We start from the raw sequence: 23499 nt of genomic DNA, 5'->3' as shown, positions 1-23499 counted from the left end.
TAAGTTCAGCTTATATCACTAGCTTATATCACTAGCACTATCCCCAAATCTAATCATACCTTTTATATCCCATTTACACTATATTTCTAAGATTGTTCTTTTAAATGTAAAACAAGAAAAGAACTGAGGCAATTTTCTGGAGGACAGAAGCAAACTCATAATTCCTCTTTCACTTATCCAGACACTTCAAATAGAAGGGTTCAAATTCAGAATTATTTACATGTTTGGTAAATGCTCATATCATATATTAATTAAACTAATTATAATTAAATATAATTATATTTATATTTTATATTTATATATTATATAAATATAATTATATCATACATTACAATTAAATATATCATATTTCAGAGAAAACTAAGTTCTAGAATAAAGTTCTGAACAAGATGTTAAAGGCCAAGAAGTTCTGCCATAAATAAGTCCTTATGGCCCATTATTCCCAGACTTACTTGACCATGAGGGAAGACCACTTGGGATCTTTAAGCACTATTGAACTTCATAAAAGTTAGGGAAAGAAGTCATCCTTAATTGGTAGATGTTAAGTTAAATAAATAAACGAATAGATGAACTTAATGATTTGGAAATGAACAAAATATACAGGTATGTGCTTAATCTGTAGAAACCTGGCAAAGAAATCCTTGTCATCAGTCACTCTTCTTCTCATATTTCCCTCCTTTCACTCTCCCAGTATTTCTCTCTAATTTTTTTTTAGTGTTTATTTATTTTTGAGAGACAGAGACAGAGCACAAGTGGGGGAGGGGCAGAGAAAAAGGGAGACACAGAATCTGAAACAGGCTCCAGGCTCTGAGTTGTCAGCACAGAGCCCAATGTGGGCTGAAACCCGCGAACCGCAAGATCATGACCTGAGCCGAAGTCGGATGCTTAACCGACTGAGCCACCCAGGCACTCCTCCATATTCTTCTTTAACAGACTTCAACTGATTATCGATTTCTCTTCTATTGAAGATCTATGAAGGTCTATGAATAGAGGCAAATGGGACTAAATACATAAGAGAAAATAGGGTAAAGTACGATTCTTCATGAAAATTTCATGATTATTCACAGACTAAATATGTATTAGCAAATTAGTTTCAAAGACCACAGAAGACTTATAAAGCAACACTTGTTTGTTTCCCCACAGTAGGTATCTGGGAATGACTTACAGTCCTCACAAATCTTTGTAACAGTCCAAGAAATAATCTTATTACTTTAGAAATCTTAAATGAACCTCCATGATACAGTACTATACTAAAAATAAGTAGAAACAAACAGAGTGTGCATGCTGCCCAAGGTCACACAAGTGAGTCAGTATGTACAAGTGGGAACAGACTTCTCGAGTATTGCCACTTAGTCCTCATCTCTAAGTGCTAACCCTCCCTTTCCACGAACATACAGGCTTAAGTATACACCCACCTCCTTCACATGTGCCAATCCTGGAAAATGGCATAGTGGGGGCAGTTCACAAAATAAAGATATTTCAGGAAAGCATCACATAATTGCCTGGCATTTGAAGGCACTAAGCCTTTAGTATTCTCTTCCTATTCCTCCCACCCCCTGCATCGTTTTTCTAGAACTCTTTAAAATACCTTCTCTACCTCAAATTCCCTACCTGACATTTACATTTACTAATGAACATGATTTTCCTCCAAGGAAATAAATATGGTAATTTTATGCCTTTTCTTCAAATCTTTAAAAAATACAATGATTTATCTCATGCTGAGTATGCAATTTTAACTTTCAGAACACTCTGAAGATTTGGCTGCCACGTTTATCTATGATAAATATAAATCAGTTGAATATGAATTAATAATTTGTAGACTTTAAATGTTATGATATTATGAGAGCATAACATAGGAAAATGCACAAAAACTTCTCTCTTTAACTTCACGGTAAAACATGAGCACTTGGATAACAGAAACAACCACAAAACATTTCCTAGCAATCATGCTAACATGAGCTCAAGGGAAGAAAGAAGAGCCCAGAACGGCAAAACTATTATATGCCAAACACTTCTGTAGCTACTTTAAGAACTAAAAACAGAACAGTTTCTAAATATGCATACTAAGTGGAACATATTTCACAAAGTGTTGTCAATTTCATTTTATTTTAGTGTACTGTAAATGACCAATTAGATTACAAAGCCAACTTATTTCTGAATCATCTATATAACAATATGTACATATACTATATAACATACCCTCTCATTTCAAGAATTCTTGCTTTTAAGCTAAATGAAATCTTATCCACTACTTTTTCTTTTTAAGATATAGTACAGAAATGTGAAAGCAAAAATTATAATTTCATCAAAATACAAGAACAAAAATGCTAAACTAGTCCAAGCAGACAAATCCTGCGCTCCCTCAGCACACAATCCTGCCAGCATTATTCAGCACCAGTGAGCAAATGAAATTTGTGGAGAACACGAAGGAGTATCATCATAGCAATTTATGAACTTGTCACCTAAGGAATGTACTGAAAATATTTCAAGAGTGAGATTTGGACAGCAGAAACAATTTTCTCCCAATCTCAGCTAAGTTACTTGCTACATAAAGCTTCAGCTTAGTACAAAACAAGCAGTAGATAGAAGTAAAGACACAGCCTTGCTAGGAATTACAGAATAGAATAAAACAGCTAATTAGCTCACCAAATAGCCTTTTGCTAAAAACCTGCATTCTTCTCTTTGTCTCAGGCTTCTGGTTTCCAAAGACAAATTACATGCCCTCTGACAGAATGATGACAAAAGGGCACTCGGTGAGCTCTTCTCTTCTCTTCCCACTAGAAGAAAACTGAACCACACTGCAGTCTCCAAGAGTAAGTACTTCATATGAGCATGCTCGGTATCTAATTTAAATGACTTGGTATTTCATCTCAGCATGTGATGGCCTACTTCCAAACAAACCCAGAGAGCTGCAAATTCAATCGAAGATCATTAACTGCAATAAACTAAACGTAACTGCCAAATGATAATTGATTTGTTTTTGACTTCATGATTTTTGTGGTTCATTTAACTTGATGTGACTGGAAGTAATTATCTCTATACTTTTTTTTTTTTTAAACAAGTCCTTAGGCTTCAGTATTTCATTAACTATATCAACATAGGTATATCCCAAAATACTGAAATGAACTGAAAATATCAAGACATGCAGGATGTGATTCCAAAAAATAAATCTGACCACTGAGTAGGCAAACTATAAACCATTCCCATTTCACTTTTTAACCCCTTATTCTGTACTCTTGGCTATACATCAAATAAAACAATCTGCAAACTATCCAGTAGTATTTTAATTTTGCCTTTGGAAATATTAATACACATCAATAAACTGAAATGTTCATTATCTTTATTAAACATGTCTGCTATCTTCAAAAATATAGCAGTAAAGATTTTCCCAGCTATAGAGTATATATTATATAATGAATTAGAAGCTTATGTAACAACAGACGTCACCCAAATATTGATAAAGCTATACAGGATTAATAATTTTTTTTGCATTCTTAAAAATAATTTTTACAAAAATTCCCCCCGCCCCCACACACAAATCAACCACATAGTTTGCATATATATGCTTATGTAATCAAATAACTAATTTGCCTGGTTTGCCGAGTAAGTTGCTACAAAGGCCATACACTTTTGCAAGATGGAAATATGGTCAAGATGCTCATTATGACCATTTAAATCTTTCAGGAAAAAAAAAAAATCTAGCACAGCAGATATAGCCCCACCAAAAACAAACAGAAAATTCTTATGAATCCACTTCCCATTTTCACCTTGAAAATCGAAAGTGTTCACACACTAGATACACGTCAAGCTTAAGGATAGCAAACCACAGGCAGAGTGGGGCTAACCCATCTAACTGTGTCCATATACTAATTTACGATTTTCCTTTCTACACTTCCCCATCATTAAATACCTAACTACCCCAATACAAATGTCTCATTTTTTAAAAAAATTTTCTTTAATGTTTTTTTTTGAAAGAGAGACAATGTGAGCAGGAGAGGAGTAGAGAGAGAGAAGGAGACACACAAAATCTGAAGCAGGCTCCAAGCTGTCAGCACAGAGACCAACGTAGGGCTTGAACTCATGAACCGTGAGATCATAACCTGAGCCGAAGCTGGATGTTACACCGACTGAGCCACTCAGGCGCCCCACAACATGAGACCATTTTGTAAATAGTAGCCTTGCTTCCCCTTCCCTCCTGACTCCAAATTAATCTGGAAGACCTGGGGAAGTAAGAAGGCACAGGAAACAAATTCCATGGGAGCAATGAAGATAAGGCCCTTCTTTCATAGATGGTGAGGCAAGATCATTAAAAGTCTCAGAGAAGTTATTAAAAAAATGTTAAAAAAAAGAACATGGACAACTATTTACGGAACCACACCTGACTCCAATACCTTTCCAAAAAAAAAAAAAAGTGTTAAGTTCAAAGAAAGCTACTAACATATTATTTTCTTTAGCATTCTATCAAAGCAGCTCATTCTTATTGCCAAGGAGTGTTAGGTAAGTTTAATTGCAAGGTCTATGGGCAATGTATGCTACATAAGCATCCTCTCTCTAAAGAAAAAGCCCGGGAAAAGAAGGAGCACAGAATAAAAGCAAATACCAAGAGTCATACAAGGTATCAAAAAGTGTCAACATGCATATGTTTTATGTATTGTTAAGTCTAATAAGTTTTGTGCACAGTATGTATCAGGGTGATGATTCTGTTTTAAAAAAGAACTTTTAGAAAACTATGATTTCTGAAGGAGAAAGGAAAAGTTCTTCACTAAAACAAACAAATCTACTTTTTTTTGGTGCCATAAATAAATATTTATTTTATTAGAAGAAAAAACTGCTTCTTTCTTATTATTTTTTTATTTTTATTTTTTATATATTATTTATTGTCAAGTTAGCTAACATACAGTGTATATGGTGTGCTCTTGGCTTTGGGAGTAGATTCCTGCGATACGTCACTTACATAAAATACCCAGTATTTATCCCACCAAGTGCCCTCCTCAATGCCCATCACCCATTTTCCCTGTCCCCTGCTCCCCCCCCCAACTCCCTTCCACCCTCAGTTTGTTCTCTGTACTTAAAAGCCTCTTATGGCTTGCCTCCCTCTCTGTAACAAATCTACTTCTGATCTATAAATACTTATTAAAAACATGTTACATATGAGGCATGGTGCAAGGCAATGTACAGTAGAACCAAACACAAGGAGGATTATCTCTGTCTTCAAACGAGCTTGTAGAAGATGAGGCAAGAATACATGACACTATTACAAGGTGATCACAGCAAAAGAGAGAGGTGCCTTGCTGCACTGGGGAGTTTAGAGGGAAGAGAGACAGCATTCTGATGAAGGAAATTTAGAGAAGGCTTTGGGAGGGGGTGACCTTTTTGAAATGCCTTGGATAAACACTGAGGATCTGGACCAGAAAGAAGATGCAGGGAAGAGGAAACGGCCAGACTGGAGGCAGAGCAGCAGAGCAGGAGAGGACTGGGAACTGGCCGCACTGGTGTGAGTGCTGGGAAATGTAGGCTGTCAAAACTGGGAAGAGAGAAAAGAGAGGAAGGAAAGCTAATATTCAGGGGTGGAATTTGGAAGCAGACAGCAAGAAGTGCTTTATATCCTGCATAATGGAGGAGCTAGGGTCATGTGCTAAACAGCTAAATGAAGGACATAACTTTGGAAAGATAGGCAGACACAAAAGTAGGTAAAAAAGGCATTAATTCCAGCCCACTGGCACAGCACAGCCATTTTTTAATTTACGTTTTGGATTCTTCCATATTACTTAATAATAGCTCTTTAACCTGAATTTTCTCTCTCCTACACATTCAACTTTAGCTTTGTGATTTAACATGGAGGTAATCTTATAATTACATTTACCTTTGATCTTAATTAGAGATCTTACCTTTTTTAAACATCTTTATCTCGTTTTTTTTTTATGTTTGTTTATTTTGAGAGACAGCACGTGTGCACACACACAAGTGGGGGGAGGGGCAGAGAGAGAGAGAGAGAGAGAGAGAGAGAGAGAGAGAGAGAGAGAGCGCGCGCGCGCGCCACTCCCAAGCAGGCTCCCTGCTGTCAGCACAGAGCCAGATGCAGGGCTCGATCTCAGAAACCGTGAGTCCACTGACATGAGCTGAAACCACGAGTCAGATGCTTAACTGACTGAGCCACTCAGGGACCCCTCACCATTGATTTGCTTACCCTTTCTCTACCTACAAAACTTGATAAAATGTTTCCTGAATATTAATCTGCCTAGAACGAATGAATCTGTAAAAATTAAACAAACGATATAATCTATTTCTATCTATGACAAGTGAGTAACCTCTAAAGACTTTGGACAGTTCTGGTGCAGTGCAGGAGGATGGACGGATATCTCTATGACTAAACATACTTGCCATTCGTTGGACAGTGAACTACAGGGAGGGAACCGGAGACAAGAGGAGGGAGAATGGAAGGGAGCGCGAGAACCTTCTACTGCAACTTGTCGCCATTTTGGTTTTCACCATAGTTCACATTAGGATCATTTGTGTAGCTGAAAAACTCAGGCACACATAGTCAGGGTCCAGAAATCTTTCAATCTGACCAGTTGGTGTGGGGCCAGACATTATGAAGAAGCTCTCTACATGATTCTGAGGTTCCTCTGGTTACAAGCCACTGTTCTAGGCACTCGCTAGTGTGCAGGGAGACATGGATACATAAATAATCATGAAGTACTGACACTACACAACTTGTCAGTAAAAGATTCCTTTTTATTTTTTACTGCTTTCTCACTCAGAAATCTTCAGATGGCATTTAAAAATGTGGAAGCACTTTGCTTTTTAAAAGTCTTCAGTCTTAATGCAATGAAATTAGGAATTTTTTTCAAATACATACAGCAAAAAAGTGAGCCCCCAGAAGTGTCCAATAACAAAGAAGTAGTAACAGGAAGAATCCCTACAAAATCTGGGGCATGTATTTGCAAGAATCATGGGCAAAGGAATACATTTTGCATGATAATTTGTTGTCTGAAAAAGCTAAATTTTAAAACATATTTCATAAAATAAACTTAAATATCCTAGTGACTTTTACTGCAGTGATAAGCCCTTAGCATCTACTTAGCATGCGGCAAGATAATGAATAGACTTAATTATACATTATTTTGGCATTCAAACAGTCTCTTGCTTGAGGCAATGCTTAGAGTATAAAGAAAACTTCTCATGCTTTCCTAGAAAAACAAAAGCAAACACAAAACAATTTTACTTCTGAATAAAGACATAAGAGAAGAATATTTTGAAAATACTGTATTGTGCACATGAAAAGAGAAAATGAGGATGGGGTGGGACTATTTTCTGCTTTCTACTAAGACACAGAGCACTAATGCCTCTTTCCCCAAATCAGAACAATCATATTTTTCTCCCATTATTCTTAAGGATATTCTTAATCAGTTAGTTAAAATATTAAGTATTACAGAAATTTGGAACTCTTAAAAAACAAGTTGTTCTCTGTTGTTCATTTATTCATTCAGTATACAAATACTTATCAAGCATCAACTCTATCAGACACTGTTGTATGTATTAGGAAAATGTTTTCAGTGGTACAAAAGTTACAAAGACCTCTCACAGAGCTTATATTCTTATTAGGGAAAAAACTCAATGAACAATATATAAGATAGTGGGAAAGGGTTATTATGCAAAGAACTAAGACAGGCTGAGTAACCGAGTGAATGGATGGTCAAGACAAGTCCTGAACAGGCAACATGTAAGCAACATCTTACACAGTAGCAGAAAGAGGGAAAAGGAGTCCAGATAGAGTGGACAGTTAGTCTAAAGGCTTTAAGGTTAGCATATCTAGGGAGAAGAAGGAAGGCCTCAGTGTCCACAATGTGGTAGGGATGAGGGGAAAACAGTTAAGAGATGAGAGACAGCAGGTCAACCAGTGCTGGATTTATAAGCCAAAGAAGGGACTCTGGATTTTACTGTAAGTGGTATGGAAAGCCACTGGAAGGCTGTGGGATGATGTGCTTACCTTTTTACATTTTACAGAAGATGCTTCTGGCTACAGTGTGGAGAATGGACTGCAATGGGTCAAAAATAGAAGCAGGGGAAAAGCTGAGAGGCTGCTGCTGTTGTTTGGGTGAGAGATGATAGTGGCACAGATGATTTGGGACCCTTTCTGAAAAGAAGAAAGGTCAACAGGGCCTACTGATAGACTGAAGGGGAAGGAAGGGTCAATGAAGGAAAGAGAGAAATTAAGGATGCCTGTAAAATCTTTTTGTTTTCTGATTATATCCACTAGACACTATGTAGACAGGTCAGTGAGTAGAGACATGCAAGAGCTTAGACATCTAGGCAGGCGATGTAGATTTATGGATGATTGGCATACGGTGTGCAAAGAGCCTTGGAAGTGAATGAGATGACTTAAAAGAGAACACAGGATAGATGCTGTGTTTTCATCAATCAACGATGCCTACTATGTGCCAGGCCCTATGCTAGGTGTTTGGTGCAATCTATGGAAACAAAATCTAGATCCTTGCCCTCATGGAGCTTATACTCTATCAGAGAAGATAGACAAACATAATAAATAAGTAAACTATGTAGTATGATAGAAGGGGTAAATGCTACCAAAAAAGGAAAAAGTTAGCAGTGTTGCAAGGATAACAGGGGTCATGATCTCACTCAAAAGATGGGAAGTGAGCAAAAAGCCAAGCAGAGAGGGAGAGGTCAGTGCTAAGGCCCCGAGGCAGGAATAAGTAAGATTTTTCAAAATAATTTCACTAGCATATTTGAAGAATGGCAGAGAGACCAAAATGGCTGCGGCAAAAGAAAAAGAGCCAGTAAAAGAGTAGCCAGAAAAGCAGCAAAAAACCCAGAAGTGCATGATGTCATAGAAGCCAAGGGGAAAAAGGTGTCAAAGGACTCACTATGCTGAATGTTGCCAAGAAACTGAGTAAGATGAAAACAAAGAGATTCTTAATGTTGGAAGAGCAATGTGGTCAGTAGAGAAGAGAGCCATCTCTGCAGAAAGGTAAGGAAGGAGATACATTTGGCAAGAGATACGTTCATTTCTAAAGGTAGTAAGACAAGTTGGCTCTCAGGACTTGACCAAATTCTTGATTTACTGCAGCCAACAAACAAGGATTTAAAAAAAATTTTTTTTTCAATATTTAAGGTTTATTTATTATTATTGAGAGACAGAGCATGAGCATGGGAGGGGCAGAGACAGAGCATGAGTATGGGAGGGGCAGAGAGAGGAGGAGACACAGAATCCGAAGCAGGCTCCAGGCTCTGAGCTGTCAGTACAGAGCCCAATGCAGGGCTTGAACTCACAAACTGCAAGATCATGACCTGAGCCGAAGTCGGATGCTTAACCAACTGAGCCACATAGGTGCCCCAAGGATTTAAAAATTTTAATAGTCAATATCATCAATCAATTTTGGCATCCAGAAAGCCCATCCTGCTTATTTTCTCACTCCATTAATTATAAACCACCCAAAAATTACTACTCTAAGTGATTTTCTAAAAATAAAGAGAAGAGAAAGAAAGAAAATCACAGACAGAAGAAAAGCTAAAAATTCATAAGCCAGACCAACAACTTCAGCAACACCATGATACCAAGTATCATGTATTGAGAATCACTTCAGGTATTGTGGGTATGTGACTGATCTTTCTTTCGCACAAGAACACCATCAGATGGGTTTTACTATTCGCACTATATATATGTGAAAAGGTGAAAACAGACATAAGCTATTTAGGGTTGCATGGCTACGAAACTGAAGAAAGAGGTAAGAAAGAGTGCATGTTTTTCCTGCTCTGCCACATGGTGTCTCCCTTCTATTCATACTCTTCTAAAACAAGAGGGCAAATGGGTAGGTTTTCTTCTTTGCTTTGCTGGACACTCCTGCTAGCCAGATAAGGTGATTTTTATTCTTTCCAGTCCTACTACAACCATTAACATTGTTGTACTAACAAATAGATAACTTCCTCAATTTTTTGTCTCCTTCCTCTCTCCTATCCATCCATCCATCCATCCATCCATCCCTTCATTCATGTAATAAATACTACTACATACAAGTAGATACTTTGTACTAATGCAGAAAAGTTAGTTTTCTAAAATACCAATAGTACTTTCCAAAATAAGCATCACTGGTGTATAAAAAGAATACTTTGCCAGTATGTCAACAATGGTGTTGTACTTTTTTAAATAAGTTACTAAATTGATAACAGGAATTAGGTTAGATATCTTAATGCTCTTTTAGAAAAACTACTTTCTGACAATTCATGGCCAATTTTTTTTTACTATATATACACAATCATGTATAAGGTTTACAGTCTAATGACCTATGAAGAATCAACTTAAGTCATTTAAAAAAATTTTTAATGTTTATTTAATTTTGAGACAGAGCAGGAGTGGGGGAGGGGCAGAGAGAGAGGGAGATACAGCATCTGAAGCAGGCTCCTGGCTCTGAGCTGTCAGCACAAAGCCTGATGTGGGGCTTGAACCCATGAACTGCGAGACTATTACCTGAGTTGAAGTCAGCTGCTTAACCGACTGAGCCACCCAGGTGCCCCATCAACTTGTCATTTTTCTGTGATAATTTAAAACTTCTGATGGAGATAGCTCATCCTTAAATTTTCTTGTTATAATTGACATATAAATTATAATCTGCTGATAACTGAGAAAAGAATAAAGATTTTCAAGGAGCTTAAGAAAGGGTCACAACACCTCATGATGCAGAGACAAAATCCTATTCAAGAAATCAGACTCAAAATATCACTAAGGTCACCATTGCTTTTTAAAAATTATTTAGAGTGATGATAGATAAACTTCAGTCATTTCAATTAGTGTGTGCAAGGCAAGCACCAGATGCTCATTAGGCCAAGTTATATAAACAGCAACAAAGACAGAAAACAAGATGCCATAAGTCAAGAGAATAATCAATAGGAATTGCTGCATAAATTAAAGTTTCTGTACTGTGGAACATGTCACACAGCTGTTAAAAATAGGAAGGGAGAAAGAACTGTATGTCCTGTCATGGGAGATATCTATGATATCTATGTATATTATCTTGGTAAAAGAAGCAAGAAGCAAGAGAACAGTATGGATAAAGGCTACTTTCATTTTTTATTTTATACTCGTGCTAAATTGTTTTTGATAGCACATATTAGTTATGTAATTAACAATAAAAAAAAAGAAAGGAAATGGGAAAGGTAAGAAGAGGTGGGAGGAAGGGAAAAGAAAAGGGAAAAAAAATAATAGGAGCTAGGAACAAGATGACAGATTTAGAGGCTGGCAGTGTGATGTGGAGACATCTGGAATGAGATGTCCTCAGATTGTAAGTCCTAGTCCTACTACTGGACTTGGGCAAGTTAAACTCTCTAAGGTTCAGTTTACTCATACGTTGAGTGAGGATAACACTATTTCTTATCCTATGGAGTTACTGAGAGCAGTAAATGAGCCACTTTTTGAAATGTGCCTAGTACAGAGCCTGATTAAAATGCTAAAACAACTTCACATCTTTTCTTCTTTATACCACAATCTTAACGTATATTCTATTTGGTACAAATTTTTCCCACTAATTTAGAAAAACAGGTTTTAACAATGACCACAAAGCCAATCCGGTAAGATAACTTATGCTGGTGGTACTATTAGAACTATATTTCACCTGGGATTTTCTAGTCCACCTGCACATGAGTGCCTAGGTCCTTGTCCTTGCTCATACAGCCCTGAGCCCTAAATTTTGGGCTTCTTATTTGGAAATTTCATTCTTCAATTTGTCTGCAGCACACCATGAAGCATATCTCTTTAAGTCATTCTGCAGAAGGGTAGAAAATAGATATTACTCAGGGGACATATTCTGAAGACTATACTTTCATGTTTTTTAAAAAAAAAAAAGGCAAAACTCTCACCATAAACCAGAAAAGATTTCAAAGTAAATAATAAAATTCTTAACTTCTAATTCAGATTAAGAATAGATTAAAATTTTTAGATTGGTTTTTCACACTAACCTAATTCAGTCAACATAATGTTCACATTTGCTTTTCAAATGCTGGCTTCATATGTTCCCACATGGGCCCTATTCAAAGCTCATGAATTTTCTTAATAAGCAAAGTCTTGCCTAATGAAGCATTATTCTTGTGAATCTTACAATATTCTGTCCCTCCCTCTTCTAATTAATAAGACTTTTCTTCTAAAAAAAATTACAATGCTGTTCACAATGCATTTTTTTTTTTATGTTTACATGCTACTGTCTGTAGATTTATGCATCCATCGGCACTCCAAAACCTAATCTTGTATTTTAAAAGTCTAAAATCTAGAGCAGGGGTCAATAAACTTATTCTTCAAAGGGCAGCAAATATCTTAGGCTTTGTGCACAGTCTTTGTCACACAACTATTGCCTCTGATATTGCAGTGAGAAAGCAGTCACAGACAATATGGAAACAGATGAATGTGGCTGTGTTCCAATAAAACTTTATTTACAAAAACAGGCAGCATGCTGGATTTGGTCCACAGGCCCCTACTGCCAAATCCTAATCTAGAATATCAATTAACTGGAATGTTATGACAATCTTCTAAAAGTTTAGTAACACATGCCTCTGTCCAATTGGTTTAATAGATTATTTTACTTGTTAATGATTAGTTTTTACCACTTTTACAGAGAGTAAATTATTTTCTATTCATACTCATTTCATTTAGGGTCTTTCTAGTATTTAACTAATTTTTCATAGTTCTGTACTTAGCTAACTAAATGTCAGTATGTCTCTCAAAATGCTTTACAAAATTCACAAATAAAACAAGCATTTACATGTTTACTTTTTCCTTCATTAAAAATTCCCACTAGTTTAGAAAAGTAGGTCTTAACAATGACCACAAAGCCAATCCTTTAGGATAATATATGCTGGCAGTACTATTAAATATATATAGTTCACCTGGAATTTCCTAGTCTACCTATACATGAATGTCTAGATCCTTGTCCTTGCTCATACAACCCTGAACCCTAAACTTTGTTATTAACAGAGATATTCACTTAAGGTATGGCAGCTAGTCTCTAAGATACCCTTCAAGGATCCTCACCTCCTGGTATTCACTCCACTGTAGTCCCCTTCACTGCAGCTTCTGTCTTGGTTTCTTAGATAGCTCACTCTGGACAAAGCCAGATCTTGAGGGCCACATAACCCTGTGGAGGGGCCCACATGGAGAGAGAAACCAGCTAGCCAGACCCAACTTGCCAGCCATGTGATCCTCCAGCCAAACCTTTCAAACCTGTAGAGACTAAAGCCCCATGGAACTAAAGCTTCATAAGACACCCTGAGACAGAACTGCCCGACCAAGCAGCTCCAGAATTCCTGCACCACAGGAACTGTGATAATAAATTATTATTGTACTAAGTCTAGGGGTGATCTGAGGACACAGCAGATCCTCCTTATCTGATTAGATTATAATTTAGCCTATTTTGTAGACCTTAATGAATATTTTGGTTCATGGCAGCTACAGTTGATAAACAAGCATCTCCTGTCTTGCAATAAGATGAGTTCAGAGGACAAGACTGATATTAGCAACAATCAATTAGGCTGCACAGTAGTGATGACTACGAAGCTGTTTGTTCAACAGCATTCAACGTTACCTTGATGCTTCCTGTGTGGAAAGCAGTGTGTGAGGATGTAAAGGTTGTCTGATTTCTCCATACTGGCACATGACCCACAGTAACAGTTACATGCAAAAACAATCCTTACTTTGCCTCCATCGGTGCCCATGTAAATCTCACTGTTGCACAGAGCAGTATTTTTAAATCGTGGTCTAACCCATTAGAAGATAATGAAATGTAGTTAATGAGATGCTTTCTACCACCTCTTTTAAATAATTAAACAGAAGAAACGATACAGGTAATAAAGGGAAAGCATTTTTTTTAATTTCAGTTTTATAGGAAAAAAAATGTTATGTGGATAATACATTTCGTAATAATATATATTTCCTACTGTGGATCCTGGTCAAGGAAGTTTGAAATCAGTGACATGAAGTACCAAATGTTAACATTCTTAGGAACTAACAAGTCGCCACGTTACCAGTTCTCACCCATCACGTTCTTCTTTTCTGACTTCTCTTCTGCCTGCCTGTTAAACCTGGGTTTCAACCACTTACTTTATTTTCACGTTGAGATTTTATTAATTTTTAAAAAATTTTTTTAAACATTTATTCGTTTTTGAGAGACAGAGCATGAGCAGGGGAGGGGCAGAGAGAGAGGGGGAGACACAGAATCTGAGGCAGGCTTCAGGGTCTGAGCTGTCAGCACAGAGCCCGACGCGGGGCTCGAACCCACTAAGTGTGAAATCATGACCTCAGCTGAAGTCGGATGCTCAACCGACTGAGCCACTCAGGCGCCCCATCACGTTGAGATTTTAAAATCTATGTGGAAATTGGCTCTGGCCCAGTTGTTTTCTTCCCCTATCCTCAGTCCTGCCCATTTTGAGAATAGGGAAGTGCCTTCTTCTTGGGAATACCCCTTTTAAAACACACTTAGTGGCTGTCTCAAAAGAGTGAGGCAAGTAATGAGAGGAAGATCATATAGGGAACTTGAAAGGACCCTGAGATCACTGAAATTTCTGACTAAATGAATCATATTCACTTCTCCAACATGGTAGAAATAATTACATATGCTGGACTTACAAGGTTGTTTTTTTAGCTCTATAATGCCCCAGAAACAATGGTATTTTCCACTAGTGGACTTTCAGATTGTTATGACTTATACGCAGTATATAAAGTTGTATGCTTTTATAACAAACCTTACAGACAAAGTATCTTGAGTCCAAGAATTATCCCCCAGCTCTCTCTTCTGTAGTGCCTGGCACAGATTTTGCATTAAAATGATAAATGACAAAGCGGCACCTGGGTGGGCTCAGTCGGTTAAGGGTCCGACTTTGGCTCAGGTCATAATCTCACCGTTTGTGAGTTCAAGTCCTGCGTCGGGCTCTGTGCTGACAGCTCAGAGCCTAGAGCTTGTTTCAGATTCTGTGTCTCCCTCTCTCTCTGCCCCTCTCCTGCTCAGATCCTGTCTTTCTCATTCTCAAAAAATAAACATTAAAAAATAATAGAAATAAATGTTTAAAATGATAATGAATATTTTCAAAAGGACATTTTGGTAATCTAAAAAAAAAAAAATCCAATCAAGTGATCGTTCATTTGCTTATTTATAATGCTTCAAGAGAAAGGCATTGTTATCAGTAAGGAAGTTTTTGTAGCTTTAAACCAATTATTTCTACCACTGAAAATATAAATACTAATAAACAGAGCTAAACATTTCTTTGAATAGGAGGATTTCAAGATTACTCCAAAATGAGTCAGAATAAGCAAAAGGTCAGGATGATGATACTACTGCACAGAGATGGCTGTCTTTCTACCAAAAAGGCACAATGAAGCTTAAGAGAAACTATGGGAAAGATGACACTAAGATTCAGCTGATTAATAACTTCTAAAAAACAAGCCACAAGGAGGAAATGGGGAATCAACATGCTGTAGCCAGATCTCAACATTTAATAAGGAAATGGACTGATGTCTTTGGAAAAGCACAGAAAAGTAAGTAATCAAATTCCTCTAGAATGAGATCAAGAAACGAAAGGGCAGGGGGCATTAAATCACAAAAAGCTCTAATAAAAAAAAAAAATTCTTTTCCAAAGTTCTTTTCCTAAGCCACATTCTGATTTTTATTAATTATTCAAAAAGCGGTCATTTTTCATGTCAATAAAATTTTAGCACAGTTATGTCATCCTCATCCTATCCCCAGTCTAAACAAGACTTAAGAACATGTCTTACAGTCTGTCCTTTGGCCTAAATTGCAGAATGTGTTGGCATTTGCCAAATCTACTTTTCTAACCCAAATGCCTGCCTGGAATCTCTACTAGGTTTTCCCACAATCATTTCAAACTCACCCTACCAGGAAACAAATTTCTTTTGACCTCCATCCTTCAATCCACAACTCCTCCCTAACTTGCCACCTTGCCCTGCTCCTAAAAAGAATAAACCATTTCTCTCATTTCAAAATATGGAGTTTCCAACCCAGCTGCCTAAGTCACAAAGCTGGAAATTATTCTTCCCATGTAATCCACCAGATGCTGTGTGCTTGGCCTCCAAAATTTCTCCCCCAAATAATCTACTTTCCTGTAACTCTGCTGATGCTCCCCTTAATTCATGCAGCACCTTTTCCCATTGGGACAAATGCAGTAGCTTCTTCACTATTCTTCTTCTATTTAAGTTTGCATCATTTAATTCTCCACCAGGCAGCCAAAGTCATATACAAGATGGCACTCTCCTATATAAAACCGTCACAGTTTCCCACGACATCTGAAATAAAGTGCTAAGACCTTAACTGGGCTACAAGGCCCTGCACTGTGGCCGCTGGCCCTGTTTCCAGCTGCAGATGGGGAGGCTCCCCTCACTCCTGCAAGGAATCCAGATGCTTTCAGACTCTGTGGATTTTTACAGCCCACGAGGTTCTTTCCCAGCAAACTAACTCCCTGTACTTATCTGTCAGGTCTCAGCTTAAGTACTTAAAAACACACGTATATATTGGGGTACCTGGGTGGCTCAGTTGGTTGAGCATCTGACTTCGGTTCGGGTCATGATCTCACAGTTCGTGAGTTCAAGCCCTGTATCGGGCTCTGTGCTGACAGTTCAGAGCATGGAGCCTGTTTCTGGGTCTCCCTCTCTCTCTGCCCTTCCCTCACTCTCTCTCTCTCTCTCTCTCTCTCAAAAATAAACATTAAAATATATATACACCTATATATTTACCTGTGTGGTTATTAGTCTAATGTCCATCCATCTCTCCTCTTTGCTGACAGCTGTTCAGCTGACAGTGACAGTGCCTATTTTGTTCTTCAACACTGACCCCAGAAACTACCATAGGCTTCGGTATATAATACAAGCCCAATAAATATTTGTTCAGTGAAGGGAGTTTCCTTTAAATTCATCTCACCACTAAGATTGCATAATACATAAAATTTTATATGTAAAATTTTATATAAAATTTTTATTCAATGTTCACAGGATAAGAAATGAATAAACTCCTAAGAAAAGAATACTGTCAGTGAAAAATAATCTCAACATATAAAGTACTATAAATCTATCCATTTGCCTTTTGGGATTACATTAATTTAACGAGTCAAATCTGCAAAATAAGGCCTTAAAGATAAACAAGCATTACAGGCTATTATAGTTATGCCATGGAAATATTTACTCTAGGTTGGCTATTACCAGAAGCATTAATAAACTGCAGAGCCAGGAACATCATTTCTAATATGATTTGTTCCCTAAGTGGTACTGAAATGATTAGATGAAAAACAGATCAATTTTAATATTTTAAATTGTTTACATCCTCCTATGTTTTTCCTTCTTATACATTCACAATGGTGGAAGTATCACTGTTATATTTTCAAAATGAACATACTAACCTGAAAACAGATATGATTTATGAAAAGGATGTATTAAGACAGAAAACAGAGAAGGAAAATAACTTGGGGGAAACACAGCTGAGAGGAGTGACTTTAATTTTCCTTACTAATTTTATTTCACAGTCCTGATGTTCTTAATACTAAAGTAAAATTCTGGTTTAAACACTTTACTCTCAGTTCTGTTCATATCTGTTATTAACCTAGCAATGTTTAAACCTACATATGCATGAAGTGGCCACATTCTCCTTACCCCTCAATCAACTCTATTATTCCCATTATTCATCACGACACTGATGAGAGTAACAGTGTCAGGTTGTAGACCCAAAACGGTGCTCTCTGCTCAAATTTAAAATATGTAAGTAATTTGACAAAGAAATCTTTGAAAAACAAGCAGTAATTTCTATGACGCTTGGTCAGCCATCACTAAGCACTCTCTCTGCAATAGTATTTCTCACCATTGAATGACACAGAAACATAAATAAATAGATCACATTAAAAAAATTAAAATGTCCCAGTCTCACTTTTATAAAAGCATGTTCTCATAAAACTCATTTCTCTTACCATTCTTTTCCTATTTCCCATTTAAAAGTACAGCTAGGGAACGCCATTCTCCCAGGGGAATGAAGAATGGAAAATTAAAGTGAAGATGAGCTGGTCTGATTTTTCAACCCCATATTTCACTCTAAAATACTTCCATCTGAAGATTTACTTGTGTCTTCTTCACACAGGCCCAAAGCCATTGACCGATGCTTACAACAGGGCTACAATACGTGGTAGCCAGCGTACAAGGTGGTCCCCAGTGATTCTCACCTCCTGGTACTCAGGCCCTTACGCAGGTATCTTGCACATGAAACACACCTGACTGTGAGATACAACAGGATATTGCACAAGTGACAAAAGCTTGACTGCTAAGGACAGGTCACTGAAAACACTGGCTTCCCTCTTGCTCTGTCTTCACTCACTCACTCTGGGTAAAGCCAAGCAGGATCAACTTGGAAGCAGATCCACCAGCCCCAGTGAAGCCTTCAGGTGACTGCAGCTCTGACCAACCTCTTGGCCACAATCTCTTAAAAGACGCTTCGCCACAAGTGCCCAGTCAAGTCACTTCCATAATTCCCGACTCAGAAACTCTGATATTGTTTGTTGTTTGAAGGCTAAGTTTTGAGGCAACAAGAGACTAAAACACAATACTTCCTCATTTTTCATCCATCACATTTACAACCAATTTGAAGCTCAGCAGGCCTAGAAATGTTATATGTAGATAGGAAAACACTTTGTAACCTAAATGCGGCATCCCCAAAGTCATGAAAGCACGCTTTTGGAATTCCATTTGTAAGACCTCAAAAATGTTAACTACTGCTACCACACCAGACAGGGACTGTCATACAGAAGATGCTCATTACATGCTTAATAAACCAGTGAAGCCATAAATGATACAGGAATAAAAGAAACAAATGATACCAAGGCTAATAAGATTCACAGCACACATCTTTATTACTTGTTTGCAATGTTTCTTTCAACCACCAGAGGGCAGGAACTGCACACTGTTCTTTGGACTTCCTACAACTTAACATAAAGCATTTACTAGTAATAAAACAAAAATTCTCCACAAATGAGGAGGAGAGAAAGGGAGGATGCTTGTTCATAAATTGTAAGAGATTAAGTCTTACTAAGATGCCCAAAAAAGTTTCCTGGAGTATAAACTGAGTTAGAATATAGGATATCATATATTAATATCAATTAGTACTAATTCATATATTTCATAATTCGATACTAACTCATTAAGGGTATTCTGTAAGGGAATAAAGCAAAAAAGCACAGAGGCTGAAAACATCATGCCAATTTCAAGAAACACATGACCAGAGGGCTGGGAATGTGGACTGGGATTCAAACTCAAGCTAAACTTCTTACTCTTGCTCTGTTTGTCCTACCTAATTAGAAATTAGCTGGGGTTTATTGTTGTTTTTGTTTTTGTTTTTTTCTTACCCTGAAATGTCTGTTTCTACAGGAAACAGTAAATTTAGTATGTTAAATTCAGGCACATTCTCAAAGTAACCACGGGTAATTATAACTCCACCTTTTTGCTCCGTATAACCAAAACAAGCTTGATTGTGTACCTAGCAGGAGCTACATCCAATGCAGGTACAGCACCCAGAAAGAAATAATCACCCTCTCTGTGGCCAGACTCATTAACTCATACCTATTAGGTTACCACAGATGTCACAATGCTCTCTGAAATCTTATTATCATAGCAAGTACTTTCCAACTGCCTTATTATTTTTAATGTTGCCTTGCAGCAAATCATTGTTATTGAATTGTATTTTAAAATATCCATCATTTTGTATTGAATTGGAAGCTTACTTCTAATAACAAAATCATTTTCACTTTTCTTCAAGTTACTTAAGTTAGCTAGGGTCAGGGATGACTTCATATTTGAATTTTATGAGGCCTTTGGTGAATTATGTTGCTTTTATGGTTTATGGTCTGATTCCTAGATCTAAGAATTATGGTTGGCAAGAATATTTATAAGCGGAGAGAGACAGATAATGAATAAAATGGAATCTCAACATTTCACAAAGGATATCCTTGCTGAAAGAAGCTGGAGGAGATAAATGGGTTAACTCTTGATTAATCCAAGAGGCATTAATAAAAATATCCCATCCACTCAACTGTAATAAATAACAAGATGTTATATGAATGTAATAAAGATCAAATTGTCCCATGGATGACCATTAATTAGTTAATGATAACAATACTGGCTCTGGATTTATAGAGAAAATCTTGTTGGTACTAATGTTAAGCAGAATAAAGCTGAGGCATTTAATTTGGTTTAGTGGGCCTCTACAGATCTGTAAACGCCTGATCCTTTGCATACTTTAAAATACATAAGCACACAGGCATTCTTTAGGAGAATGAAATTCTTCTTTCACCCTAAAATGACAGAAAATCAAGTTCAAAATAGCTTAAGCAAAGGAAGCGAATTCACTGATTCAAATAATTGAAAAATCCAGAAGTAGATCCAGTGACTGGACTCACGATAAAGGTGTATATCTGTCTCAGCTCCTTCCCTCCCTCTTCACCCCTTCTCTGTCTCAGAGATACTCATCCAGGAGGGCAACTCTAGGCTTACACCTTTACAGCTTCAATCCAACCAAAGAGATTCTCTTCCTCCAGAGCTTAAGGAAAGTCCCAGGATCAAGTCACACTGGCCCAGTTACATCCTGTGCACACCCTTGAGGTCAGGTCTGCAACAAATACTTACCCCTAAGACCAGGCCTGACAGAGAGGAAAGGAAGGAGTTGCTATCCAAGGAAAATATGGATTAGATTCTCGGAAGGAAGGAAGGAAGGAAGGAAGGACGGACGGACGAATGATGGGCAGGGAACAAAATAAATGTAAGTCATCTATGTATATCCACTTGCACAGAGGTCCCTGAATACTTCTTTGAAGTTAAGAACCACTATAAAAAAGGTTTAAGAAAGAAGGGGTACACCTCTAACATGTTACCGTAAACCGAACACAGCATCACATTGCTCATAATTAAGTAACGGATACACTAATCAAATCTAGTGCCTCACTTGGCTTCCTCAATTTAGAAGCACTGCCATTTCCTTCCACTGACCCCATATTTATCTTTTCTTAAAGTGGTGTTCTGTCTTCTGACTTTGGCTTCCAGGATATACATGACTCAGGCTCCACGAACTCTCTTTTTCAGGCATTCATTCCCCAGCTTCCTCCCCTCTTTTTCTACCTCATTCTATCACTATTCCATCTTATCTGTCTCTTGCCTTCAAATGACTCTCAAGTATTCATCTCCAGACCAAAAAAACACTTCCACTCCCACATATCTAAAAACCAAATATATTACCTCAGAAGCCTAGGTGCCACACCCCAAATATTCAAAACAGACATCTTCTCTTCGACAAAACCAGCCCTTCTTCCCTCTCAGTTATCTATCTGAGAAATAACCTGATCACTTGTGCTTCGGGATTCAGCTCAGACCTTACATCTTCTGTGAAGGCTTCCCTCTCCTCTCCAATCCAGGCTGGGCTAAGTGCCCACTGCCCACTGTCACAGTACTCACGCCATTTCAGTGATGCCTGGTTCACTTCCTGAGTTCTTACGCTAGACTACATACTCAGTAGCAAGGACACAGCTGAGTCTTACATCTGCATCCAATATGCTGAGCCAAGTGCCTGGCACATAGAAGGTTCCCAATGAATGTTTAATGGAAAAGGGAGGGGGGGAATTTAATTCTCATTAAAGATCTAGAAGTTTAAAATATTTACTATGTGCTAAAAAGGACTGTCAGGAAAAAGGATTTGTTTGATTTACCATATGAGCAGACTGTATCTTGGTAAAGTAAGGTCTAGCCAACAAGACTGCTACCAAAATTTATAAAATAAAAGTCAGGGACCAGAATTAAAGTGAAAAATCACCACTCTCTTCTTTCCTTTTTTTAAAGCAAGCCCCGAGGTTAAAAAAAGAGGGAACAATGGTGGACATTAAACACTAGGAAACTCTTCTTTCTCCCCAATGGACTTTAATAACAACACCCCATCAATGGGCACCAGATGTGCTTGCTCTTGAGACCTTAAATCTGTCCTCTCAGGGATCAAGCATCCTAGCCGCCATTCCTTGCTTGACACACCAAGAGATGGCTTTTTGAGACAGAGCTGACTGGAAACGACTCCATCCTTTTATCCAAAAGCCTTTGCTTCTTTGTGATATTCCTCCCAACTTTAAAGAGTCTTTAATCCTTATGACCTGAATTTCAGTCTGAGAATTCATTATTTACTGGTTTCTAGGACACTGACCACATTACTTAAGGTCTCAATTAAGAGATTAGTGATCTAATTAATCCGAATGTCTAAATTTCCACATCTTTAAAATGGGAATTAAAAAGCTGCCCCACAGAGCTGTTAACGAGAGTACACGAAGGAGCAGGAAAAGCACCTGAGGCACAGGTGGGCTTGTAAGCGAGGTTATGACGACAGTGGTTACAGCTACTCCCTGTTGTTCATAAAGGCCACGAAGGTTTGCTGGCTTCCTGACCTGAGACGTCTTCCAGGTCACTTGATGGCAGCTTTCTTTAACCTGCTGCAGGCAGGTATTATTCAAACTCCTCTTGTTAATACATATATTTTAAAAGCATTTCATTCCTTCTCCTGATTCCTAAAGTTGTGTAAAATTTTACACATGCTCTCATCTCACACTTGCTGGTTCCCCCTTTGAATTTCCTTCAGTTCAATCAAGTTTTCATGACATACTGTCATTTTTTTTTAAGACTTTAATAAGCAACAGCTGGTTCTCTGTTTCATTGCTATGCACAAACTTAATTTATAAACCTCAACATTATTCTCTCCTTAGTTTTCTCCTTGGATTATTCACATCGACACCACCTAGCTGCAGTCTGTATTGTTTTTAGTACCATTACCTATAACCTTGGAAAGCTTGTTCTACTCAACTTAGCCCCCGAGACAGCAATCACTGCAAATAAAAAAGTTACACATACCATATTTCTGATATTTTATTTATAGGTGTCAGATTGCAGTCATTTTCATGTATGTATTTGGGGTTTTGTCTGTTTGAAGACAAAATGCTCCTGATATTTTATTTCCTTTCCATACTTCTGAATGACTTTAGTGGAGATGCGAAGTGACACTGATTCACTACCACATGAGCATTGGAAATTTGGTGAGGAGGAGAGGAGAGTCTAGTCAATGCCACTTCATCATGCCATGAACAAATGGAGTACTAAAATTAGATTAAAAGTATATTCCAACTTCTATTACTAATTATGAGCAAAACCACAAAACACTTAGACATTTACTTTCTTAAAATTACTTTGTTACACAGAAATTTTGTCATTTAAGTTTCCAAATATAAAAACTTTGCAAGAAACTGAAGCTTTTCCTTTTGGGGAAAGATCAACCTATAAGAATAAACACAATCAAAACATTAAAAATGTCAAAACTATTTCTCTCACTGGCAATAACAACAGAAAGTAAGTAACAGCTTGCATGGGGAAAAACAAATCTGCTTCACAGTTCAAACTTCACAAATGTAAAGAAAAAGTGCCCTCATCTGGCCAAA

The 23499-nt window shown here is 37.5% G+C and overlaps 1 protein-coding gene across 15 annotated transcripts in view; it reads right to left on the bottom strand.

Annotated features, from left to right (window-relative positions):
• The window catches only part of PLEKHA5 (pleckstrin homology domain containing A5), a 238970-nt gene that overhangs the window by 151602 nt on the left and 63869 nt on the right, over positions 1-23499 (bottom strand). Inside the window, exon 1 of one of the 15 annotated variants that reach the window (XM_053225911.1) lies at positions 2647-4001. The exons of the other annotated variants lie outside the window; for them this stretch is intronic. The gene's annotated coding sequence lies outside the window, so the exon portion shown is untranslated. Of the gene's footprint in view, positions 1-2646; positions 4002-23499 lie in introns of those variants that run through there. 15 annotated transcript variants of the gene reach the window in all.

Source organism: Acinonyx jubatus, chromosome B4, assembly GCF_027475565.1.
Source record: "Acinonyx jubatus isolate Ajub_Pintada_27869175 chromosome B4, VMU_Ajub_asm_v1.0, whole genome shotgun sequence".
NCBI lineage: Eukaryota > Metazoa > Chordata > Mammalia > Carnivora > Felidae > Acinonyx > Acinonyx jubatus.
Note: the sequence above shows the minus strand (reverse complement) of the source record. Positions and strands in the feature narration are given on the sequence as shown.